Consider the following 15,773-nt stretch of genomic DNA (forward strand, 5'->3'; position numbering starts at 1 on the left):
CAACACAAACAGATTTTTTATCCAAAGCAGCCTTAATATCGTCTAAGACTTTCAGACTGGCAGTCACAGTACTGTGCTTTGGTCTGAATCCAGATTGCATAGGGTAGAAACTAGGGACTCAAGAATCTTTGATAACACAGAAAGATTTGAGATAGGACAATAGTTATTCAACTCCATGGGATCACCAGCTTTCAAGAGGGGCGATACCAGAGCTTGCTTCCACACAGCTGGCAGTGTGTGGGTGGACAGGGAGAGATTAAAAATATCAGTTGTGCTATAATCTGAGCTGCAATTTTTTAAAAGAACGGGTCGAGGCCGTCAGGCCCGGCAGACTTTTTAGGATCAAGTGATTGCAAACCCTGTAAGACTTCAGAGACCGAGAAATATGCTAAATCAAAAACAGGGGAGTTCATCTCTTGACTTGGGCTGTGAGTACGACCATTTAGAGAGTCATGACTTGCTCATCAAAAATGTGACCAGCCTTTTTGAAGTGAGCATTGAAAGCATTAGACATACCATCTATCAATCAATCAATCAATCAATGTTTGTTTATATAGCCCAATATCACAAATGTTACATTTGTCTCAGTGGACTTCACAGTTTGTACAGAATATCAGTATGACAATACGACACCCTCTGTCCTTAGACCCTCACATCGTACAAGGAAAAACTTCCGAAGAAAACCCACAGTTTTAAAGGGAATCCGAAATAAAAGAATCACTGACCTTCAGTTTTTGTGGGAAACTCGAAACCTTCTTGTTCTGAAGTGATTTAATTGTTAGACCTTAGAATGGTCATTAAAACAATCAGTGGTTAAGCTCAGATAGTAAACAGCTTTAGCTTTTTTAATAAGGGCTGGACATTTATTTCTGCGGACACGAAAAATAAGCTAGTCATCACTAGTGTTAGACTTTCTAGCTAAGGACCATTGCTTATTTCGATCATGAATTAGATCAGATAATTCTCTAGTAAACCATGGAGTGTTCCTATTTTTCTAAGGGGGGCATGTCTATTAATAATCGATAAAAAGTGATCAATGCAACATCGACAGATGGAATTAACGCTATGAAGTGCCATTTAACCTCCGCCAGATCGTGTAGGAAAGCCTGCTCAGAGAAGTGTTTGAAGCAGCGCCTGAGCACAATAAGGCCCTTGGCTTTGGGCAACTTATTGCTCCTAACGCAAGCAATAGTGCAATGGTCGCTGATATCATTAGGAAAAACACCAACAGACACATACTTATCAGCTGCATTTGTTAGAATGACATCTATAAGGGTATCGTTATTGGGTTTGGCAGGGTTTATTCTAGTGGGACTATCAATAAGCTGAGTTAAGTTCAAAGAATCACAAACCTGCTTAAACTGTGAAGATTTATCACTCAACCAGTCCCAATTTAAATCACCCAATAATATGATTTCAGAAGAAAACGTAGACAACAATTCAGTAAGGCCAGTGGTTTCATCCATGATGGCCGATGGAGTTCTATAACAGCCAATAACAGTGAGAGGAGCATTTGCTATAGTTATTTCGACTGCTAGCAACTCAAATTGCCTTGGTATTGAAATTGAGTGAAGGACTGAGCACTGATATGATACTACCAATCACGCTAACATTAGCCGCCTTTAGCTTAGCGGTGGTGATACACAGCCATGCGACCATGATGCCATTTGTTTATATCCTAGCGTTAGCTTTTTACTTTTGGCAATTGCGTTAATGCTTTGACTATTAGAAAATAGGTGTTAATATGTTGAGATCATCCTGCTGAACACAACATGTACAGTAATGGACATGTGACTGCCACAGAGCTAATTTTCAGCAATATTTCAGAATCCAATGGAAACATTTAATTGCCGTTTGTCGAGGCAGCCCTTGTTATGCTAACTCCCAGGTTGGCCTACAAAAATATGTAATTACTGCAACACTCTATTTGCACCATCATAGAAACCTTTAGGCAGTTTATATTACAATTAACAAAGAGTGTATGGCAAGCAAAACTATGAGTCAACATGATAAACATCCAGACAAATCTTGCCTAAAACCATTTTGGATGCCAAGCTTTTTGTTTTGTTTCTACTCTGGTCTTTCTGTACGGCTAAAAGTCACATACACTGAAAGAACAGACTAAAATGGACCTACAGTAGTGAACACTTTATGATGGAGACATGACAAAGATGGGGCACCAGCAAAAGACCAGGATAATCAGAGGTCCACATTCCTCAAAGAAAACTTGAATCATAAGTTCGGTCCCATTTCAAAGGCATGAATACACAATTTGTACGACTAACAAAGTGTTTATCATTTGTTCTCTGAACCCTTAAATCCATGACATAATTTATTTCAATGAAGCATAACTGTTCAGTCTTCTAAAGTTGGTAAATAGGTTATTTACCAGTGTATTTGCTCTCAAGTGGTCATTATACACCGGTAAATATTTTCAACCTCAGCTGTGTGTAAGTTAAGCAAAGCTTAAACTCTGATGCAATAGTTAGTTGTCTGGACACATTTGCAATGACAGAAATATATAAGTCTACTATATTTACCAATAACCTGAAAGGCCTCTGAAAGCAGGGCTTACTCGATTTTATCACATATTCATGAATATATACTATACTATATAAGGCACAACCAAAGTAACACAAACATCTTCAGTTATTATTTATTAGAGAATGGGTACTCTTTTCCCAAGTTTCCCAAGCCAAGCTTCCCCTGAGCAGATATCCACCAGGGTGGGGGCAAAATCCACAGACCTCATTTTGAGCAAAAATAAAATCTAATTTAGTTGAAGCTAATATGAGGATTCAGCAGTGTGAGTCACTATATTATAAAAATCCATCTTGATCTACTGGATTTGCATAAGTAACCACTGAAGCCTCAAATTAGCTCAGTTGAACGTTGGAATACATTTTCACACAGAATGAGGACTCTGGATTGTGTCCCCATCACTTACTTGAAATTGCTAAAAACTGTCTGTGGGGTTTAGTGCGCTCATTGGCCAATCCCAGGACAAGATACCAACCCTAAAAGGCTTCCACAGGCATGTCTACGGAATTGTCGTAAGCTAAATAAAAAATGTAAAAACCATTACCTAACGAAAAATTATGACACACACCAATTATTTGATTACATCTATCAAAACAACTGTCAACTGATCTGATTCAATTCTTTAATTGCGACTGTTTTAGAACCAGCCCTAGGCCAACTCTGACCATAAACTGGTCTCATTTCAGTATTTTTAAATGATTGCATGAGTGACTAGTTCACAATATATACATAAGACTATGAAAGCATTTTTTGAATGGGTTATACGAGGTCTCGTGCTAAACACTGGCACATCTTCTTGTTTCTCTATGGCAGCTATTAATCCTCTTCTTCCTGCTCTGGACTTTTATCTCCGATCCAATTTGACACACACAGAGTGTCTTTGGTTTCCAGGCCTGAGGGCACGTCAGCAGTATCTTCGCCCAGCAGACAGCCATCCACACAGGCACAATAACAGCAGAGCAGGCCGAGAAAACAGGAAAAACCCAGACCCTCTCCTGAGATCACATTCTGTCTGCTGCCCTGCTCTGTGTGTGTGTTTGTCTGTGTGTAGATGTATTGCAGAAACACAAAGGTCCAAAGCTGAAGTGCTGACTGCTGCTGAATAAAACAATACGTGACTGGAAGTCATAAGGAATAGGATTTAATTATTTTACTTCTGAATTTAGACCATTAGGCCAAATGAGTGATCCATTCTCACACTGATATGTATGGTGGCCAACAGGTGCAAACACGCTACAATGTACAAAAACACTTCTATTAGGAGAAACATGCTGAAGCTTCAGAAACAATGCAAATGTTAAAACACTAGGGATGTAACAATATACCGAATATCGCGGTATCGTGGTAAATAAACGTCCCAATACCGTCGTGAGACTGACAAAATCTACCGCGATTTTTTTTTTTAAAAACACTTTTTTTTGTTTTAAACCTTTATTTAACCAGGTGGTCCCATTGAGATCATCGATCTCTTTTTCAAGAGAGACCTGTCCAACATGGCAGCAAGTAGGATACAACATGAACATAAAACAACAGAACACAAAAGGACATCGTATTTACAGTGCTACATTTACACACCTAGAGACATTGACAAGTACCAACAGTATATTTATATCTCGCCCTGTCAATAAGCCTCACCCTCTTGGCAAAAACTGTATTGTTTTTGAAGTGGTGGAGAGATAATGCACAGTTTGACCCACTGCTGTCACCCATGGCCAAAGCATATCTCTCCAACACACTCTCACTCCCTAAGCGTCCAATAACGACGTTTGGTCAGTGTCCGTGGCGTCCAGTTGTGACGCTCCTAGGCTCCTTCAGCGTCATAAAGTGACGCAAATAGCTTTCAACTGATTGCAATGTATTCCCATCTGCGGCGGGATTTGACGCTCATGGAAGCACGGCATTCGTTTGTGTCGGCTGCCCTTAAAGGCAATGTGAGCGTCCATTCCCATTGGATAACGGAGAATTGTACACCCGGAAGTAAGTATTCCCCTTACTGTCGATTGATTTTACAGTGATATCTGCACTACTCATCGACTAAAAAACACCAGATTATCCTTGTTAATTACACAACATTGATTGGTTTAAATTGTGTGCAATGCTTTTGTATTTTTCCCCTTCGATTCGGAGAAACTAATATTTTTTCGGAGTAAAGGATGGCAGAAGACACTACACTACCCAGAATCCCCAGCTATCGTTTGGACTACACCATGTGCTCTGTTTGACAAACCCGTTTTTTTTCACCATTCATTCCAAAGGCTGGCGTCTATGTCACGTGATCTTCAAATTTCTCCCTGCAGAAAAATAAAACATGGCCGAACTTCGTTTTATTCTCGGTGGAAAATGCCTATTTTAAAGTTAGTTTGGCCATTAAAATGAGTTTTGATGTCATTTGATGCGAGAAATATGAGTTGTTATTTCAGATTATGTGTACATGATCTTTAGTTTAATAATTATTACGAAGATTACTTCAGGAAATCGCGACGTTTTCATTGTTACCAAGGTGGTTGCTAGGGACGCTGCTATCAATATTATTTCTGTTATGTTGTGTAACTGTTTAATGGTGTTATCTTTATTGCTACCCCCTTCCCCGTCAATGTATAGTGTTGGTCCACAGCGCAAACATATTAGTTTAACAAAATCCGCATCTAAAGATACGTTATTTTCCCCTGTGCAATTCCAGTCTCACATCTCACAGCACATCGTCATTAACAAATACCGGAAACAGACCGAAAACATTTAAAAAAAAAAAATAATACTTTATTCCGAGTGTGCTTGATTTTCTCTTTGAAAGTCATCACATAACGGCATTGTAATACACGGTTCGGCTGCATTAAATATTACATATCTGCCGTAGTTCTGTATTTATAGAGCCCTGATGAGAAGACTTCTAGACAAACATGAGGAACTGAAAACGTGACGTGGATCATAAATATATCAGCCATTAAACAACATCTTACATTTATTTTCACACAATACGTCTCCTTGCAGTATCAACACTAATTCGGCTGACTTTTATATTTGATCCAATTGGTAGATAGGCTGTATTTACACCATAAAGGTGCACAGCTAATATAAAGGGACACCTAGTGGTTAAAGCATGTTATTGAATTTCATTATTTTTATTATTAGATATTAATAGGATCCCTATAAAGTATATTCATTACTCGTTATTCTCTACTAATAGTTCACTAAAGACTGTATATAATTACTATTTTGCACATCCCTTTCAAGATTTCAAGATTTTCTAAGGTTTATTGACATATCATATAGGCCTACACAACTATGGTGTAATTCTGCATTGAATGAAAAACGTGGGTCGCAGGTTCCTCAATAGCGCATTACAAGACATCTATCAATATTTGTGCATACCTCCAGCAATGTTAACTATGTTGAAGCACTTATTTTAACTGATATTATACATCATGTATTATACTCTTATAAGATGTATGTAGATATTTCATCTCCGGCCTTGTCAGGTATTGAACAATCAATACATAAAGAACACAGAATTGTTAAATATAAAACACAGAATTTGTGTGATTATACTAAATGATTTACAAATAAACACCACTGCATAATGTACAACTGTAACACATGCTGATGTAACGCAAATGTTTCCAACCTGGGATCAATAAAGTATATCTTATCTTAAGCTGATCGATGGCTACTGCCATATTTGCAAAATTTGCCTCTGAACCTTGACAAGTGCATGTTTCAGGCTTATCAATTAATGTAATGTAATGTAATGTTATCTATTAACAACAGGAGGGGTCAAAAACATAAGACCAGCTGTTAAATAAAGCTCTTCTGATCTTAGCTGGCATGTGTGTATATATATATTAATGCTGCCCATTATGGGCACAAGCAATTTTCACCCATTTATTAATTATATGTTTTACATTTGAGTGTTTCCTATCCCCTAAACCTCCAGGGATGTACACAGTTTAATACTGGCAACTTCTTATTATGGGAAATACGAAAACGTCTTTTAAAACTACAACTCCCAGTAGAGACGTGCCATAGATAGAGAGCATGTTGCGAAACAGAATAGCCAGCATGTGTAGTTCTGGGGACGGGGTGGGGGATGGGGGGACGCGGTGGACCCGTTCAAATCCAGTTTTGGACAGTCTGACGTGGTTCCATCCCATTTCAAGTGCTGTTCGAGAATCGGCGTAACCCTCGGAGCACACTCACCAATCACAGAGCTTGAGGACTATCACGGGGTTTGTCAAACAGAGCACATGGTGTAGTCCAAACGATAGCTGGGGATTCTGGGTAGTGTAGTGTTTTCTGCCATCCTTTACTCAGAAAAAATATTTGTTTCTCCGAATCGAAGGGGAAAAATACAAAAGCATTGCACACAATTTAAACCAATCAATGTTGTGTAATTAACAAGGATAATCTGGTGTTTTTTAGTCGATGAGTAGTGCAGATATCACTGTAAAATCAATCGACAGTAAGAGGAATACTTACTTCCGGGTGTACAATTATCCGTTATCCAATGGGAATGGACGCTCACATTGCCTTTAAGGGCAGCCGACACAAACGAATACCGTGCTTCCCTGAGCGTCAAATCCCGCCGCAGATGGGAATACATTGCAATCAGTTGAACGCTATTTGCGTCCCTTTATGACGCTGAAGGAGCCTAGGAGCGTCACAACTGGACGCCACGGACACTGACCAAACGTCGTTATTGGACGCTTAGGGAGTGAGAGTGTGTTGATCTCTCCGTCCCACTGAGGTGGCGTTAGACTTTTTCGCTGTCCGTCATTTTGACAGACAGGATCGTAAAATGTCCGTCATAATCCCTTATTACACGTGGGTCTGAACAGTTCACAAGAGAGCACGCTCGTGAACTGTCAACGGGGGGGGGGGCGGTGTTATGCCGTGTGTGCATGCACCTCGCGGGAGCGCACACAGCGTAAAGCAAAACCTCGCAGACATGTGTTGATCTTTATGGCAAAGTACGGTTTGGAAACTATATCATTTCCTTTTGGAGGGCATGCATAACACGGCATAACACCAGAGCCTCGCTGCGGGGAAACGTTGGCGCTGTTCTGAGTTTGTTCTAATCTGTCAAAATGACAGACTGCTTTCAGATTTTTCCGTCATTGATAAATAAAATATTCGGTTAACGCGACCACTGCTGTCCCAGCAACATCAGTACCAAGCGAGAGAGTTTTTTCCAGAGCAGGGGATATTGTAAATGCCCAAACATCCCAGCTTATAAATACCTGGAAATGTGGACATTCTCCTAAAAACCTGTCTGATGATGCTGAGTGAGTGACTAGTGAGTTTGAGTTGAAAAACTAAAGTGAAACTTGATTTATTGTATTGCAGGGTCTGATTATTAAATGTCCTTGTTTATTTGTGAGATGCAGTGGCACAAAGAAAATGCCTACTTTGTTTGGTAGTACTATAGGTACAAAAACACTGGTTTTCTTGTTCCAGTCTGTTAATGTCACTTTGTTTTTGACACTTTAAAATACTGCTATCCTACTAAAATGCTGTACAAATCAGATTTATTATGTAATAAAGAAACATTTTCCGAGTAAATTTTATTTTTATTGAAAAAAAAAGAAGAAAAAAAAATTCTTTATTATTCAATATCGCGATAAATACCGTACCGTGGACTTGTTATCGCGATATTATCGTACCGTGAGTTTTTGGTATCGTTACATCCCTATAAAATACAAATGTGCTAAATCACATGCAATGAAAAAACATCTTCACTAACTTGTGCAGCATTTAGAAAACATTAGCGCATTTTCACTTGTTGACAACCGTAAATAATGAGGGGGGTGGTACCTACTCAAAAAAAGTGTTTAGGGAAGTGAAGGATCTTTTTGAAGGCATTACAACACATGAAGCTTCGCCAAGTTTCTTTTAGGAAGACTGTCTCGTACACTCTCATTCACAAATTCTCTCTCTCTCTCACTCGCCCTTTCTTTCCATAAGCATGGAAGCGTATCAAAAGCGTATCACTCCCTCAGCTAAACCAATCAGACCAGTCCTATCTCCCACAAGCCAATCAAAGCGCATCCTGCAAACTTTTAAATCTGCTCTCTTCTCCCCTGTCAGCTGTCATTTCAGGAGAATCGACGCAGCCCTCCCTCCCCCTTTCACCTCCAGTTCATCCGATCCAGGGCCCAGTCAAGCACCCTTCATCACTCTGGATCTTCATCACTCCGTCCAGCTCCTCACCATCACCAGTGTCTAGATCCCGGGGGGGCTTCACCTTCCCTGTCGGCCTCCCCCCTAAATCCATCCCAGCATGATGGGGTCTAATTTCTAAAGTTGAATATGAAATATGTGTATCGCATCAAACAAACTCGAAGTCCTTTCTGATTGAAATGAAATCAGCAGGACCACATGCTTGGCAGAAGATCTCTAACTACCCAAATTAACAGTGCGTACAAATGGGGAACTGGGCAGTATAACAGCAAGTTTTATGAAAACAGTTAAATACCCAGTCAGATTATTACCTGTGTTTAATGGTGTGAGAAATGTTAAATAGGCCATTAAGTCATACTATACAATTGTGTTTTATTCTGGTTTTGCATCTGCTTAAACTATTTAACCACATAAATGTGGTTGTACTGCATGGACCAGAGAAAATCCTTTATTCCTACCACAGTAGGGGACATTTAAATTGTTAAAGCAGAGGCACAGTGCAGATCTAAGGCAACAATAAAATTACCAGAGAAACATGTTACATAAAAAGGCAGGCACACAATAATAAAACAAATTAAGTGAACATCCCTGGTCATAAAAATGTTAGCAGCATTATGAAGGTGAACATATAAAAGAAGGTGAAGCAGCGGCCAGTGATAACATGTATACTTTGTATAAAAAAATATATTTTTGTATTTCTCAACATTGGTTTAACAGCCAGGATTACTAAAGTAGTAAAACAAAGTAATATTTCACATAACAGTGGTAGTGCAGCTAAATCCTTGCAGTATGCTTTCCCCATTTTCAAAATAAAAGTATATTTTTCTCTCACAATAAAGGTTGTTTTGTTATTGTTTATTACACACAATATTTCCTTTTCTACTTATTTTCTTATATATTTGACTGCTGTAGATCGTCAACAAACAATATATTTTGTTGACGATCTACACTAGTTCTCCATGAAGAAAGTTTACAGTTGCTGGCTTGTTGTGCTGGCTCTGAGATGTGTTCAACAAAGAGCATTTTTGGTCTTTGAGGTTTTATTTTGTTGAGCCTACTCTGAGGTTTCTTAATGGACAAAATGCTGGTGTCGTACAATAAATTATACACTAATTGAATTTAATATATTAACTCAGATTTAATACAAAAATGTATACATTAATCAAAAAATACACAACATATTATTCTCAGTTCTGGATTTGTAACTTAATATTTTGGGCGAGTAATAATAATTTCACCAGAAATACTGTTAAACCTATTAGGACTGTATGCAACCCATTTTGTTATGCTCATTGTTTTGGTTTGTGAGAGGGAACTTTGGGATTTTAGCCTATGCAGACCATTTACATGCACAAAAACCTACAGTATATAACATACTACAGGATATGAAAAACTACAAAAAGCATAATAGGGCCCCTTTAAAATATATTATTTTCTAAAGCACATTTAGTATAGATTTATACTGTTATCGTTTTTTTTTAGATTATTCCTCACTCTGACGCATGTTCTTCTATAGAAACTCTGTGTGACAAAGGATAAATCTGACATTCATTCAGAGACACACTGTGCTCACACAAACCCATAAACCACCTAAAAACCTTCATGTGATGACAGATGAACCGTCACCATGACAACAGAGCAAGCTGCAGTCACTAATAAAACAAATGGTTTCTATCAAGGTAAACAAGACCTTTTAACATCCCCATGACATGGATTTGTATCCAGCTGTAGAGAAAAGGGCTGTTAGACAACACAAATACCTGTTGTGTGTGTGTGTGTGTGTGTGTGTGTGTGTGTGTGTGTGTGTGTGTGTGTGTGTGTGTGTGTGTGTGTGTGTGTGTGTGTGTTAGTTTGACAGATATGGGTTGTTTGAGACAGATGCTAATATGTTTTAATAGCGAGTAAAACAGCTGGTGCATTATGTTTTTTCTAATGATATTCAGTATCTTTTGTCTGAACAAGCAGGAATTGTATGTTTTAATATGCAAGCATCGCCTGTGGTAATACTCGGGTTATTAAGTGACAAATGAGCTGTGTCTCACTGCTGCTGCTTCTCTAACTTATATACTGCTTTTAACTGTATTACAGGATTATTTCTTTATTTCATACTAACAGAATTCCTATACAATTGTCCTTGTTATGTTGAAACAATAAGTGTGATTCCTTTATGCCCCTTTTCTCACTGAAACAAGATAACACTATATCTGCATCGCCATAAGGCCAGCAGAGGGACGTACAGTTTGTGTTGTCATCTGCCTATGAGGGTTTGACCATTCACGCCAACTTATATGTGTCTGCCCAAATATGACTTAATACCATATAAACCACAACCAAACAAAGACATGTCTGCAGGTATTATTTATAAAAGAAAAACTTATTTTTTCCAAGTCCATCTTAAAACAGTTCTGACAATCACTGTCGCTGTACTGGCCATTCGAAGTCAACTTTATTGTCAATTCCTCTGTTTGTGTTACATAAACAGGGGAATTGAAAAATGTGTTTCTCACTATCTCAACAAAGATCCCCTCGTGTCAAAAGATATCTGCAAAGACTTCATTTGTGTTAAATTGCATGTTAATGTACTTAACCCTCTAAGACCCATAGCCCCCGCCGGCGGGGGCTACAGGCTTTTTTTTTCCGAAACTGTGTCTCAGGGCCTCTTAACATTTAATAAACTATGAATGTGTCATACTCACTTAACGGGAAGAAACTCAGCTAACTGACGATATGAACATGTTTTACTGAAACAAAACACAAGTCTCACAAGAAGCGTCTAAATTAGCCCTGAGCGGAAAAATGCTAACGCACTTAGCACAGAACTCTAGGTATAACTACTTTATCACTTATTGGATCTGCACTAATACAATAAATTACCTAGTAAACTAAGATTCCACAGATTCTAGAGGTATTAGTATCATCACTGAGCGATCAGAACTCGTGACATGGGAAGCAAACACAGACATCACAACACGTAGCTTTATGGAGCAAAAATGGGAGAAATGTCTTACCTATTGCTGTTTCTGATCAAAAGTTGTGTTCAATGGCATTAAAACGATAAAAACGCTGCTGAAGGTTAATCCATAGGTTAATCCAATGTGTCTGTGTCACTTTGAAATGATTACTGATAATCCATCATTCCATTTGTATGTTCATATTAGCTGCTATGATAGCTACCAGAGTGTATGACAGCTTCCTGTTTTGGGTATTCTGGCTACGCATCACTCTCACTCCTTATTTTGTAACGTGTAGGTGGATTTAGGAACTTCCCTCGATTATATTGGCTCTGACGGTTAAAAAGAGATGTCAATCATCAAAATCGACCAAGGGGGGCCGGAGATATGGAAAATCCACCCAAACTACGAGAAGGGTCCAGCTGCAGCCGCAGCCGGTGTAGGTTGAACCTGTGGGAAGTTGTAGATAAGATAAGATAAGATGGACCTTTATTAATCCCCGTGGGGAAATTCAGTTGTACAAGCAGCAACAGGGTAAGCGTGAAAAACAGGACAGCACAGATTCACACAGATTAATACAATCAAAAATAAATTCAAGACATTTTTTTAAAATAATAATGATAATAATAATAATAATAAAAGACTATGAAATAGGAGATGAGTAAAAATAAGAATAAAATAACAGTCAGCATATATACATATTTGGTCATATAAATTATGAAGTACGAAATGAATTAATCTCATGAGCACAATAAGCATATAATGTAATAATAAGAATCAGTCTTGTAATGTTATATAAAAATAGACTCCACAAATCCCTCCTTTCACACCTTTTAATTTTACTGCGTCTCTGGTGTAATTTATGAATCTCTGCTGGTTATACTAGATTTAGGTCACCCCATCCACATCCTTGTTGATTGTGGGACAGAGGAATATTACTTCAAAACCTGCTGATATTTGGTTTCTATTCTTTAAACTCATCAGTCTGTCTTTAGCTTAAAAACTCCCTCCTGGGACCATTTAGTTCTGCTGTCCGTGGGGTGTTCTGCGAGTATGGTTAATTTAAGATTAAGTTACAGCCCTTTGATTGTTCATTAGATATTCTAGTACCATTTCATACTTTAACATGTCAAACACATGCTCTTTCATTTACACTTTTCGCTTTAAATCTCACATTCTCTTCATCTTAATTTTCAGTTTAAACCACGTATTTTCTTATCTCTGTAAATTATAAATGGTGTGCTTATTATTTCTAATGTTAATGTTTTCTAAATCAATTTTAGACTTCCTAATTGTCCAGTGCAGCTTCAGAATCTTAATACTTGAACTGTGCCAACAAAATAAAACTCCAACATCTTTAGGTGAACTAAATAACAGATTTCAATAGCTCTGATTTTCTGTTATTCTTAAATCAAATCCTTGAAATCCTATTTAAAATCTAAATATAATAATGAACTGCTAATGTTTCTGGTAAAGAAACACAATAATGTTATGGATTCAAAAACAACTAGAATCATGATACTGTCAAAGTGAATGATTTCCTGGTGATACTGCTTCTAGCTGTCAGTGCTTAGATATTATCAAGCTGAGAAAATGAATACAGAATTCCAACATACTGTCATCAAATGTCTTTCTATTATGAATTTAAATTGCCCTTGTGAAACTAGTCTTGTGTTCATTTCTATCCCCATAATAACCTAAAAAATAAAGTCTATGGCTTTTACTTCTAATTATTTACCAGGCTAGAGAAAGGATGTTGTCTAAATTAAATTCGGTCTCATTACATTACTATGTTTTAGCTTAACTTAACTGTAATATGTTCGTTCTACATTTTAAACCCCACTTACTCTAATATCTGTTAAAAAAAAAAAATCCACATTACAAAATTGTTTCATTATCACAGGTCAACTTCTTTGGTATTCCCATTCTGGAATTACATCTCTCACAGTAGCCCTTTGGCCACTGCTTCTGCATCTGCGTTACCTGTTATAACTCAATCAATATTAGAAACATGTCAACATTCATCAAACAGTGTCTTTTGGACATGGAGCAGGTTAATTCTAAAACTGTCAATCAATGGTCAGATTGAACATCCGAGTTGGGGCGGCAGGTTTCTTTCAGTCCCTAAATGAAAAATGTAGATTGTGAATTTGACAGCCATGTTGATAAAACATTATACACACACTCCCCATTTTTACACATGAACTCATGTGTAACAAAATCCTGTATGGGAAGAAAACCTTCAGGTAACCATTGATTATAAGAAAATACCAAACATTATTCACAAATGTACATCCATTATTTTCCACAGTAAACACTCCAGTGAAAATAAGTGTTTCTCTCCATCTTTCAGTCCTAAAAGGAACAGAATCTTCAGATTTTAGTTTGAGCTTCACATTTTGCAAACCGCCGCTGCCTGTGGGAGTGAAATATCATCAAGTAGATTAGAAACGGGTCACGTGTGCGGTTTTCCAATTTTGTGGAATATTTAGGAAACCTCTCATTTCCCACAGAGCCCCAGAATAATGTGTTAGTCCAAAAGCATGCTTGATTAGTCATTGTTTTAAATCATGCAGTTACACTGATCACATGCAGACATACACTCACACTGTCAGGTTGTAAAGTCAAGTTTGGTCAGGTACACCCCAGAGTCAGTCATTGACAGTGCTTCTCTCAAGTAACCCTGTCAGTCAGGGTCAAAGGTCAGTTGGTCTCAGTCTTTTTGGCCATGTGTCGTGCTCTGCAGAGACTTTGATGTTTCAGCATAGGCCAGTATCCTTTGTCTACAAAAATCTGTGATGTATGGAGCGCCATCATTTATTAATTCACGATTACAACTATAATTTTTCATTGGGACAGATGTTTCCCACATTCCCTGAAATGTGTTAGCCAAAAATGTCACTTCCTTATAGTACAACTACTGCAGTTTATTAATACCTAATCTATATTAAAATGTCTAATAGATCTATTTCAGAAACTTGTGCATATAATTATTTTCTTGAGTCAAAACATTATTAAGATCTGTAAAGCTCTGCTATGTATTTCATAACTCATATTCATTTCAACAATCACTCCTTTCTTTATCAAGGATTTAAAAACAGAAGTCATTTCATCAATGGTTTGTAGTTGAATTTAGGAATTATCACTTATGGTAGGTATGTTTTTACTCTTTAACATCTCTAAATGTCAGTTCATTACTAATTAAATTAATGTCCATTAGGAGGTGGTGACGCTTGTCTTTTAAACTCATAATCTGGTGCCGTGCGCTCCCTGTGAAGCTGCAAGTAAGATTTTAAAAACCACTGCAGGGTGGGTTGAGTGACCCCTTCTCCCTATTGGTCGTCAATAATATGCACCATTACAATGGCTGATTGAAGGCCCCACATTTCTTTACTCCCAATTATATTGCTTTTTCAAAATTAAATTAGCTGTTTTTAATTTTAATTTTAAACTCTACAAACAACAGTTATTTCCCCATAAAAAGTTATCCTGTAGTAATATATGCCACAATGGTGAAACCAATATCTCAAATTGAAATACTATTATTTTGCTTATAACTAGCTTTCCCTTCAACATGACCTATATAAATAAATATTTGTCTGATTTTATAGACTGGTCACTAAAACTCTCCCTTTAAACTGTAGATTAATAGTGTAACAAATTAAATCTCTACCAAATTCACACATGAATAAAAACTCTAAAAGAATAATTTGTCCACATGATGAAAAGATTGAAGAATCTGTTCTACTCTTGACTCCAAAACACCCACTGCTTACAGTGTAGTGAAGACTTCCATCATGTCTCATGTCAAACCAAATGTGGCACAAGGAGTATGTTTGTGTGGGACAATGTGGGACAATGTGGGACACCCTTCTCAATCCCCCCCCCCCCCCCCCCCCCCCCGGGAAAAATCTCTATTGCTATTCTGTTTCATTTGGTTTATTCAACAGCATCCAATAGACAATGACAGAAAGTCAAAATGCAGTAACAATTTCATATCTCTTAATAAAGAAAAGTAAACTAAGGCTAACCAAGGCAGCAGGCATTATTCACTTCAAGTGTTTAGAAATGCATCTTCCTAATTCAACTCGTGTATTACCTGTAAAA

Source organism: Gymnodraco acuticeps, unplaced genomic scaffold (assembly GCF_902827175.1).
Source record: "Gymnodraco acuticeps unplaced genomic scaffold, fGymAcu1.1, whole genome shotgun sequence".
Classification (NCBI taxonomy): Eukaryota; Metazoa; Chordata; class Actinopteri; order Perciformes; family Bathydraconidae; genus Gymnodraco; species Gymnodraco acuticeps.